The sequence below is a fragment of the Amblyomma mixtum genome, chromosome 3, assembly GCF_055824585.1.
Source record: "Amblyomma mixtum isolate Tamu chromosome 3, ASM5582458v1, whole genome shotgun sequence".
Classification (NCBI taxonomy): Eukaryota; Metazoa; Arthropoda; class Arachnida; order Ixodida; family Ixodidae; genus Amblyomma; species Amblyomma mixtum.
Window position 1 is genome coordinate 317,922,466 of NC_143014.1, and position 11,245 is coordinate 317,933,710.

The following is an 11,245-nucleotide window of genomic DNA, read 5'->3' on the forward strand; positions in this document are numbered from 1 at the left end:
CTGAGTAGTCGACTACCCTTAAGCAGAAATAGGGTAAAGCAGTATCTCACTATAGTAGGCAAATTTCAGTAATATTTGCAGGTTATTCCAGTGCCTAAGTGTCCCGTACAGACAGTTAGGAAATACAATCAAGTTTACGAATTTTGTGAGCACATGAGCTCACCCAGTCTATTCATGCATATAACAGACTATTGGCTTGAACAGATATTTACCGCCGCAGGTCACAGCACTTCTGTGCCAGGTAGCGCGTCACCTTCTTGCGGCGCTTTTGCAGGTCCTCAGCCGTGCAACCCTTCTGCTTCAAATAGTGCCAGAAGGAATCTGCGCAGATGGGGTATAAGTAATGTTAGTGCGGTTGAATATAAAAAAATGAGCAGATGCTGAGGCAGTCATCGAATAATGAGCATTAATACACCTAACATAGGTCGCCAGTTCGAATCCGTGCTGCGAGATAGGCTCTAACTTAACTAGTAAGCTTATGCTGCACGACAGGCTGAACCGTATGACACCATCTGGTACATTCTGTGCCAAACGGTTCACCCACAAATATTACACGAATGTCGAGACTAAACAGCCAGACTTTAATTCCTGCCAGACAGATATATATATACTGATCGACATAGTTTAGTTTCGAGCTGTGGTGCTCGAGCATCACACTGTCACCTGCTATTATTTTATTCCATTATGTAACCACCTCGGTTCCCATGACAACTGCTGGGATACACTGCTGCATTGGAGGCTGTCATCTTGGATTCTATCCATGTAATCAGCATAACTGTCAGGCTCAAAACGCAACCAGGCTCAGAACGCAACGCAACGCTCTAAAGTTACTACCTCGGGTCAATAGCTCTGGGGAACAAAGCTTCACACACTGGCGCATAATATTACACTTCAGATACACCCAACAAAGCGGTAGAGAGAAAAGCCCTTTAATGAATAACAAAATTTAGCTGGAGTTTAAAAACCCACTTACACTCGCGTAGGGTTGGGAATTGGGGGAAAAACAGGAGAGAGGTGCAGAAAATTGCAAAGGTTTTCAAGAAATCTCAACAAAATTTCAAAAATTATACGGGCCCTGAATTTGGGATGGCATGCACGAAAGTGGTGACAAATGGAGTGACGAAGTTCCTTAAACAGAGAGTGTGCATTGATGAGGAATGTGGAGGTTTTAGTGCTTATCTGGGAGATTAACAGCAAATAAAGTTTATTGCGCATCTCTGCTGGCTATGAAAGGCTAACCGCCGAATTCAGAAGTGCGCCTCAACTCGACACTCCGTCTCCGCTCTGTGGAGTGGAGAAAACAACTGCTCTTCCATTTGATGGGCAGTTAGGATTGAAGAATGCTACTCGGCATTTCTGCAGGCGAGGAGCTGCTATAGAAACCTTCTTCCAACCCCCGTCCCTCGAGGAAGCATGAACGGCAAATGAAGGTGAGAATGAGGCGAAAAATTGCCTTTGGCTACAAAAAAGCATGGCATGTCTATTAAATGTCTCATTTGTCACGTTGCACCACCTTAAGAACACAAAGAACCTCGCCGTTTATTAGCCTAGTAAAACATCTTTTGCAAGCTGCATGACGAAAGCAACAGAGAAAAACTACCGGAAACGCTTGCACATGGGGCAACCTTTGCTGCCAATGATGTAGCGTCTATGTAGGCATTTACGAATCGCTTGAAAAACTACCACAAATGGAGTAAAAAACTACCGTTCGTCAACATGTGGGAGCTTTCGCTGGCCTGCAGAAGCCATCGGCGAAACTGAGAAGTAGCAAAATGGGTTTATGGGGTTTAACTTCCCAAAGTGACTCAGGCTATGAGGGATGCCATAGTGAAGGGCTCTGATAATTTCAGCCACATGGGGTTCTTTCATGTGCACTGACATCGCACAGTACACGGGCTTCCAGCACTTTGTCTCCATCAGAATGCGACTGCCGCGGCCGGGATCGATCCTGTGTCTTTGAAGTCAACAGCTGAGCATCGTAACCACTCAGCCACTGTGACGGCAGCAGAAAAATAAGATTCCCCAGAAGCGAACAGTGAATGCCAGTTTGGAGCCCAGGGGGTTTCTTTTGAGCCACACTGTGTCGTTCTTAATGGATATCTAGTGCTCCAAATTTCCTGTACATGAGAAGATTTCTTGTACTGCCTCCTGCAAGAAGTAGGACTTCCAGGAATGCTCCTGGAGTCCCAGTATAAAGCTTGGAAGTGAACCCCATGGGCTCTAAAACTTCTGACAAAGACTGTACCTTATACAGAACACAGTGGGCCACATTGCAAACTAAAACAAAAAAGTATAGGACTCTAGTAAGAATTGATGATGAAACGCATGCAGCTGAAAGCAGATTTATTGAAATGCATAGTGCACTGCGATAGACTAATCGTTTTAGCTTACCTGACACTGAAGCCACCTTCACTGGGGACAGTGGAGGGTACGTTTTTGTAAGCCCTTTCGAAAGGGCATTGTTTGACAGAGTGCCTGTCAGGCTCCTCTGTGCCAGGGTTTCGCTGCCCCACAGGGACACAGCGAACTTTTAACAAAAGGTGGAGTCCATTGCAGACCCCAACAGCCGCTCCCATGTGCCGCTACTTAAGTAATCGCCATGGCCAACATGGACCTGAAGAACATATTTGAGCAAAGCATAAATGGTTTGTAATATTATTTTAGATACAGAGCTCACTTGACCTAAAACTCTGCTAATATGAGAATACCTATTTCTATGGCCTATGAGGCAAAACAAAAGACATGTAAAAGATGTAAGAAATATGAAGCACAGTTTTTAATGTGATTCCTGAGAAACAGCTTCAGATCATCTTTGCAGTAGCAATCAAGCACCTCTAAATCTTCGCTTATTCATCCTAGCAGTAACCAAGTGACAACATATGCCCCTCACAACCAGCAACCTTCTTGCGGAACATCGCAAGACCAACAGGCTAAGGACTGCTGTCAGGTGGGCGAGTTGGTACTGATTGTTTGCAGCAAACAGCACAGAAGATGACGGTCTAAAAACAAGAAATATATATGGCACAGCAATAAACAGCGTGACAGAAAAATACGATTCGCGGTGGCTCAGTGGTTATGGTGCTCGGCTGCTGACCGAAAAGACGCGGGTTCGATCCCGGCTGCGGCGGCTAGAATTTCTTTGGAGGATAAATTCTAGAGGCCCGTGTACAGTGCGATGTCAGTGCACGTTAAAAAACCCCAGGTGGTCGAAATTTCCGGAGCCCTCTACTACGGCGTCTCTCATAGCCTTAGTCGCTTTGGGACGTTAAACCCCATAAACCAAACGAAACCATGATCTCATTTTTGGCTTTTTTTTCAATGACTTTCGCTTCTTCAAACAAAACTTAATTTAACCTCATTATCCTTGTGAAATGTGAATTAAAAACTTTTCCTGTAGTAAAAATGTGTTTGTGACCAAGGAACAATACTAAAATTTTCCAGGTCACAAGCATTGGACACAACCATGACACAAAAAAGGCATGCATGGCATCTAATATGCCAGTCAATCAGTACCAACTCGCCCAAATCACAACCTTCATGAGTGTAATACGCCTCAAGAAATGATTTTTCTTCCCCTTCACTGCTGACAAGTATAACACGAAGAAATTGGCAAAATACTACCCACCTCTCCTGCTTCATTTACGACCCCAACAGTTGGGTCAATCTCTTGCGCTGCCGGCCCAAGAGCTGCATAAAAACAGTGGGATAATTAGCAACCAAAAAACGTAGTTTTTTTTTCTATTGGCTCGAAAGACTGCTTCATTACGTGCTATGCTATTTGATGCTTTCTTTCTGCAGGAACTGGTTTCCAGTGGTTTATGATAACATTCAGATGGTGGTGACAGCAGTCTGACCGACAGTGAAAGGCTTTCAATAGATATTCCCTAGTGGGCTGCCTTTTGCCTACAGAAACTTAACTTGGCGGTGGCATCAAAGGTCAGAACGACCACCGCTTTTGGCTGCACTCAATTTATGGCTGGCGCGCAGCTTTTGAGATGAAGGAACGAAAGCAAGGACGACAATCTGAAGCAACATGGAAGCAGTTGCACATGGCTGCGCTCATTTAAGAATGATAAACCTATTTTCATCTCGCGTCACATTGTGATAAAGCTGCATGCCGGTGACATTCAGCATGGACAAACATTACAACCTTTCACAGCAATGTCACAACACCAGCTGTTGTATCAACTTCTAAGTTAAAAAGTTTGGGTTGGGGAAAATATCTCAATTTACTAACTTGTAACATGTTTTTCACTGTTTCTCGAAGGTTCAGACCCTGACTTACACTTGAGCACTTATTTTCAGTTCATATGAGCTTGAAAAAAGAAGGGTACTGCCAAGTTACAGGAAAAGCTTCACTTTTCAAGCCCACAAGTCCCGCTGAAATTGCAATGGAATTTAAGGCCTCAGCCCTTCCTCACAGGTCACATGAGGAAAGCGTGCTGGGTATATTTTACAAACCAGCCTTTCTTTTAAATGACCCTCTAGAACTGGGGCAAGGAGGATGTACCTGTGCAGCCAGCCTATCTACATTACTTGCAGGGCCAAAGATGGCTCTGGTCCCTATGGGCAGTAGTACACCCCATGCATTATTGATTCTGAACATGAAAGCATCGCTAATTTAAAATTTTGGATAATTTTAAGAACTTGTGCACACAAAGACAATTGGGCACACTAGACATTCTCCCACACCGAACCGCTCACCGGAGAGCACACTTTTATCCCTCTCCCATATGTCTTCACTTTAGTTCTTTTGAACTGCCCTCTGTCCCACTTTCCTGTCTTCGGCTCTCAACCCCATCTAAGAAGGGATGACTGTGTCAATGAGCAGCCGCCAATGAGTACCCTTCGAGTCGAGCGCAAATAGTTTTAAAAGAGCTAGATGTTAGGCTAGTTGGATTTGACAAATTATACATATTTAAATATAATATTTTTAGTGCAACCAGGTCAGGAAAACAAAGAATGAAACACTCGTGTAGTGCTGGTGATTGTCTTTCGTTCTTTCGCGTTCCTGTCCTGGTTGCGCTAAATAGGTATAATTTGTCGTAAATAGTTTTCTTCCAGTCAGACGAACCTTGACCTTCTTGAAACCTTCATGATGCACATCCCACAAAACTTGACGTTATCTGCACTATTTATGAGAGCACATCAATGAAACAGCTGCACGTGATGCAGCGAAGAGCTCCCTTCTCTGCCCATGAGGCCACCCTTCAGGACAGAACATGCTCTGAAGGTTGCCCGCAACACGATATTTGGTCACAAGTGAACCTGCATGCTGCCAATGGCCTGCCAAAGCTTGGTAATCAGAAAAGCTGGCCACACATGAAATTATGTTCCCAACCCAACTTACGCCTGTTTTTACTTCCAAGGCATTATTACTGACGAGGGAAGCGTGGAAATGCATCCAAGAATAGCTTAATAACATATTTCTGATCCTTCTTTCTTAAGTTTTCTTCAGCGTACATACCTTTTGACCGTCTTGCCACCGGCTGTAGGCCGGAGCCGGCAACAAAAGGCGCCTCGCATCCAGGGTCGCTTACTGTTCACGAAACAACAATGACACATTAGCCATTTGCATTCAAATATCCTACCTTCTGAAAGAATTTTCAAATGAGGAACAATACCACAGCATTCCTACACAGTGCCAATCCAACACAATGACAATCTTGGCAGCGAGACAACAGTTCACATGGCCTGTAACGACTATTCCCATCTTGACAGGAAATATCCAAGGCCTGTCATGCCAATAAATGGCTTTGCTATGAAAACAAGCCATGCACGTCTACAGTTGTGCCTTGCTAATATGAACTCAATTAATGTGAATGCAGTGATATAATTGGCCGAAGCCACTTTGGAGCCGCCAAAAATGCTTCTTTGTGCACAAAAGTGATTCTTTGGCGCAGTCAAACACATACTGTATTTTCCAGTGCATAAGTATTTTTTTTTGGCTTTCTCATTGGTGCAACTTATATACGGTGAAAAAGGACGTGCCACTATGCAGCATCTTTTGCCGTTTCTAGCAATTATGTTTGAAAAGAAAATTGATGAGTAAAAGAAACATAATAGTTGTTGCAGTTTTCATGTAGTGCGATCCACTACCGTGATCTGCTTACGCGGGCACTCAACTACACCTGTGCAGTGGTAGGCATGTGCTCCCCAGAGCCATCTGCGCAATACCTAGATAGCTCACTGCGGATGTAGTTCACGGTAATAAACAGTTGTTGGGGGGGAGGCGCTGGGCGCCCCCTCCCCCATACTAAAGAAAGCCATACTAAAGAAATAAAGGAAAAAATTCAATGCCACGAAAAACGCATTTCCAGTGTACGAGTCGCGCGCTGCTGCCTCTTCGATTTAAAAGTTCCAGCAAGATGCTACAAACTTGAGCAAGCATTGAGGAGTGTCTTTCAACAATACAGTAACAAAAAATCAGTAAGCTAGCAAACTTCCCCACGAGGGATCCCTGAGTACCTCAGGGGACCCTAGGCGCTGCACTGAAAAGTGGGGAAGACGAGCGACAAGCGCAATTATAATCTTGTGCAAGCACTTGTACAACCGAGTGAGAGGTGGCTATCTGCATTGATGAGTCAGCGGCGTGCTGCTATCGCAACAGCACCTAGCGGCATGAGCTCAACAACCGATGAGCGGCAACTAGGAGGGACAGAATTCGCGCAATCACAATTAAGAAAGGACTGGCATGCGCTGAGCACCGGCCTCTTCACCAGGTGCACGACCGCGAGAGTGCGCAGTGATATGCTCTCAGCTGCTCCAGCAACCATGGTGGATGGACCAGTGACTTTTGCCCCCGATAATACATATTAACAAGGCACGGCTGTATGAACAAATGCAGTGCTTCTAACAAGAATATACCTGCTATCTGACAATATTTAGTGAGATTCATTCACTTTAGGAAAAATCAACTTGGCTTAGCTGGACTCTGTCCAGAACAGCAGTCTCATGGCATTGAAATGATCAAATACTGTACATTTCATACTGCCTAGAACGGACAAATTAAGGCTGTAACATTAAAATTCTTAAAATTAGCAGCAAGGCTGCAGTTAACAGAACTTCTGCACTAAGGTGAACATATGCCTGGAAAGCATAAAGGCATAAAAAGTTAATACCAGCTGGCTACGGCAGAGGTGAAGCTGTGCCGGCATGCTGGCTCGGAGTCCCAGGAGCAAGACTAGGGACTGGAGATTTAATGACCACATAAGATCATTTCATTATCAGTGAAAGAGTTTATATTTAGTGAAAGCCTTGTTCCTTTCAGGAAAAATCAATTAGGCTTGGCTGCACCCTGTCCAGAAAAGCAGCAGCTGGACCAATCTATGCCAGCGAAATGATCAAATAATGTAGCGCATTAACACAATTCTAAGTCGACCCATTCTTTTTAAATTGAAAATCTGAATTAGTAGGTTCGACTTACAATCGAAACGAAACCATAGCGCCATAAATAAAGGCGAGAGAAACGAGATACCAGGGATGCGCGTGGTTGCAATTTTATGCTTGCATTCGACCATGCTGCTTTTTTTTGTCAGAAGGCTTTTTCTTTTACTTTCAACAATGCATTCAGCAGTAAAAAAATGCCGATAGTTCATGGAAGGGCCGAAGTTCCAATCGCGACGGCATTACCACTCAGAATAGGAGCACTTCTGGGGAGTGTTGGTAGCTGATGGAAGAGCCGACGGTGCTCGCATGTAGTTTCTTTGTGGCTTTGTTTGACGCATTTGACAACTGCCGGCCACGTTTTACCAGTTTTTAATGAAGTGCTTCATCAATCACCATTTGTGCTCTGGGTCCGTTAAGCGTCCAGCGCTTGTTGACGGCTACATTTAAGATGGCTGCCATTCTTTGTGCTGAAGGAACGGACAACTACGTGCCAGGCTGCAAGTTGAATATCTCAGAATGAGTGATACAGGCAGGTGTGGCAGCCGCAGTGAGGCAAAACTTGCAGTTGTTCCATGTGATATCGTGCTGTGGATGTTTGCGAGTGCAGGATTTCGTGAACAACCACGTGCTTTGGTTGTTTTCGCAGTGAGGGATTTCCCTGGATGGCGGTATTATAACGACGTGCTGTCAGACCGGAGCAGCGACGATTAAGGCAGTGCTAGTGAGGACTATGGCGCAAGTGTGGATGAGTAGTCCAGTGACTGACACATTTTGATTTTGGAATGTGACCACGTCCATGCCTGCATGCAGCTGCCAATAGCGGCTGACGATAAGTGGCGGTGGCCGGATAATTCTATCACATTCTACTTTTAAAGGCGAAGCTTAAGCGACCTCCAAGTTTGTTTGCTTTTTTCTGACACGCAATACGGGGGTCAACTTAGAATCATGCAAATTAGGTACATTTCATGCTGCTTAGAACGGACTAGTTAAGGCCCTAACATTAAAATTCTTGTTGCAGTTAACACAAATTCTGCACTGAGGTAAACAACATCAGGGTGTCTCAAAAGCATGAAAGCACAAAAAGTTGATACCTGCTGCCTGTAGCGGGGGTGAAGCAGACACAGTCTGTAGAGGACTGCTGCTGCTGCTGGCACACTGGCTAAGGGTCTCAGAAGCACGGTTGGGGACTGGAAATTTGATGGCCACATGAGATCATTTCATTTTTAGCGAATATCTCTGACATTCTGCATATTCTTCTATTTTTTTAATCGAGTTTTATGCAACTTGACTTCCTTGCATTTCCCTCTATATTCTGCCTGGCTTAGTGCTTTTTGCATCTGAACTGCATCTTGCATACACTAGTGTTATTTAGCCTTCCACTCTGTATCAGTAAATGTAAATGGGACTGACAGCACCCAACTTTTCCAGTGCAATGGAAAGCTTGCACCCCTATTACACGACCCCTTTAAACACCATTTCAACTGACTGTCATTTCAACTGAATAGCAGTAAGCTGTGTTACAAGCCAGTGCCAACAGCCATTGAGATCTGAACTACACTTCAATTTGACTAAAGTCGGCGGCCTAAATTGAACAGGTCCACTGATAAGATGGACGTCAATGGAACCTGTCACACTCGCCTAGTCAATGGAATTTCTCACAACCAAATCACACAAAAGGCTGTTGCCATATCTAGAGTAAGTTAATCAACAACTTTGCTTGAAACTGCCCATGTAACAGGGGTATTACTGTCTAAGATGCTAGATTCTGCAACAGCTTTGTTAGAAATGCTGCAGAATATCTTTAGAACCAATTTTTCAGTCAGTGAATGCACCCGTTTTTATGCATTCCAATTCTGGAAACCATGTCAGAGTGCACAATTGCATACCAATTGCATACCAGGAAAAGTAATGTACCAAAGTATAATGCAAACCTGACCTTCCAGACAACAATTTCAGTTTTAAAATAGAGCAACATCCATTTGAGTTTTCATGCCCGAAGTTATGGCGCAGTGACATACGCCTCGTCGACAAAAGTTTCAGCCGATCCTGTTTACTGCTTCATCCAATAAATGGAAAGAACTGCGACGCTGTCTAGTGACACAAGCTCAATGCACTTCATTGCCAATGTAATGAGCATAACTGTTCATTGCAATGCACACTAGAGAAGGCGTAAACTATAATGAAAGAAGAAAGCATTGAGCCTTTTACAACAAATCAGTAATGTTTCACCGAGTTGTAATCACACGGTGAGATACACCGATAATGGCAAGGTTTCATGAAAACAGCACTTCAGTTTGTTTTATGTTTTCAATGGCAATATAAAATTATTAAGCATTGTTTTTTGGCACTGCAGTGCTCATTTTTTAAGATATGAGAAAAGATTGTTCATTTCCACTAAACTTTCAGCACATTTTTATCAATAGTAGGTTCCCTGAAATTAAAAAAAAACATTTCGAACAAAACCACATCAGGCATGATCGGCAATTTTCCCCAAGAAAATTGGGGGCAAAAGCAACAGACCCCACCTCTATGTTCTGGTCCTTGCAGCTCGACGTGGGAACGCCACCTGACAAAACACTTTTGGCATCGAAACCGGAATAGAGAACCTGTTTCAACACCAGAAGTGGTTTTTCAGGTGGCACTCTCACTCGTTCTTTTCGGCTGCGGTGGAATGAGACAATGATTTGCTCACAACGAGCATGTTTTAGGTGTACTCCAAGGATGACATTTTGCTTCAGCCATTTTTGTCGTTTTTTTTTTGTTCACACAGTTGGTCCCGTGGGCGCTGGCCAGTGTAAATAGTGCTGTAATCTGGATTCAATAGCAAATTCTCAAACACCTGCAACCTCGCTATGCCATTCTGCGTTGCAAAAGAGCTTTACGAACCTGCTGCTCCAGGTAGTCTTGGCTGCACACAGTTTGCACTTAGTTGCCCATGGCCGGATTCCAATACGCAAGAATCTGAGAATTTACAAAGAGAAGCATCAAATTACTGAACAGACATGCCAGGTTCAGAACACTGAAGATGAGGACACAAATTGTACAGAAATGCTCCCTGTCTTTTCATACCTAAAATTACAAAGGTAGAATCAATTGATAGTGCACAGCTGTCTTGATGCAACCTAAACACTGTGCAGGTGGTTTTCACATGCAGTTCTTGAACTTTGTAAATCCTACTAATAGTGAGCACCTCCTGCAGGAAGGCAGCCCTTTTCCACTGTTAGCCAAGTATATAGCATCGCAAAAGCTGTCACTTCGTGACCAAAGGTGAAAGCCTATGCGAAATAGCAGACGGAGGGCACCCCCTCACAGCGTGGTGCAAAAAGAAAACTTGCTAAACAAGCAACCATTTACAGCACAAATTATTCACATACCCTTATCAAAAATTTTCGCACAGAGGGCCTTCTGCAGCTCCTTGATGAGGCTCTCGAGCTCCTTAACTCGTGCCTCCAACTCCGCAACCTTGGACTGAAGGTTTATTTTCCTTGTGCCCTCAGTACCTTCCATGTCGCTTGTGTGCTCCATTAGTTCATCTTCAGCCCTCCTTTTTGCCAGGGCCCTAGCCCTGGACTGAAGGTTCATCGTGGACTGAAAAATAAAGAAGTGCTTAATCAAATTCTTGGTCCTTCACCAAATGAAGTGGATGTAAGCTCTTTGCAAGCAGGATGAAATACTGACTTATCAAATGAATGATTTAGGCCTTATGGGGCTTAATGTCCCAAAGCGACTCCTCTAGCATTTCGTCTCCATCGAGATACAACTGCCGCGGCTGGGATCAAACTCGTGTCTTTCAGGTCAGCAGCCGAGCACCATAACCACTGGTCCTAAGCCTTTTCCCAAGCATTTTAACCCACGG

General features: G+C 44.1%; 1 pseudogene; it reads right to left on the reverse strand.

The window, feature by feature from the left end:
- Positions 1–208: 208 nt before the first annotated feature.
- Positions 209–10,971, reverse strand: LOC149355733 (uncharacterized; annotated as a pseudogene).
- Between the last annotated feature and the right edge of the window lie 274 nt (positions 10,972–11,245).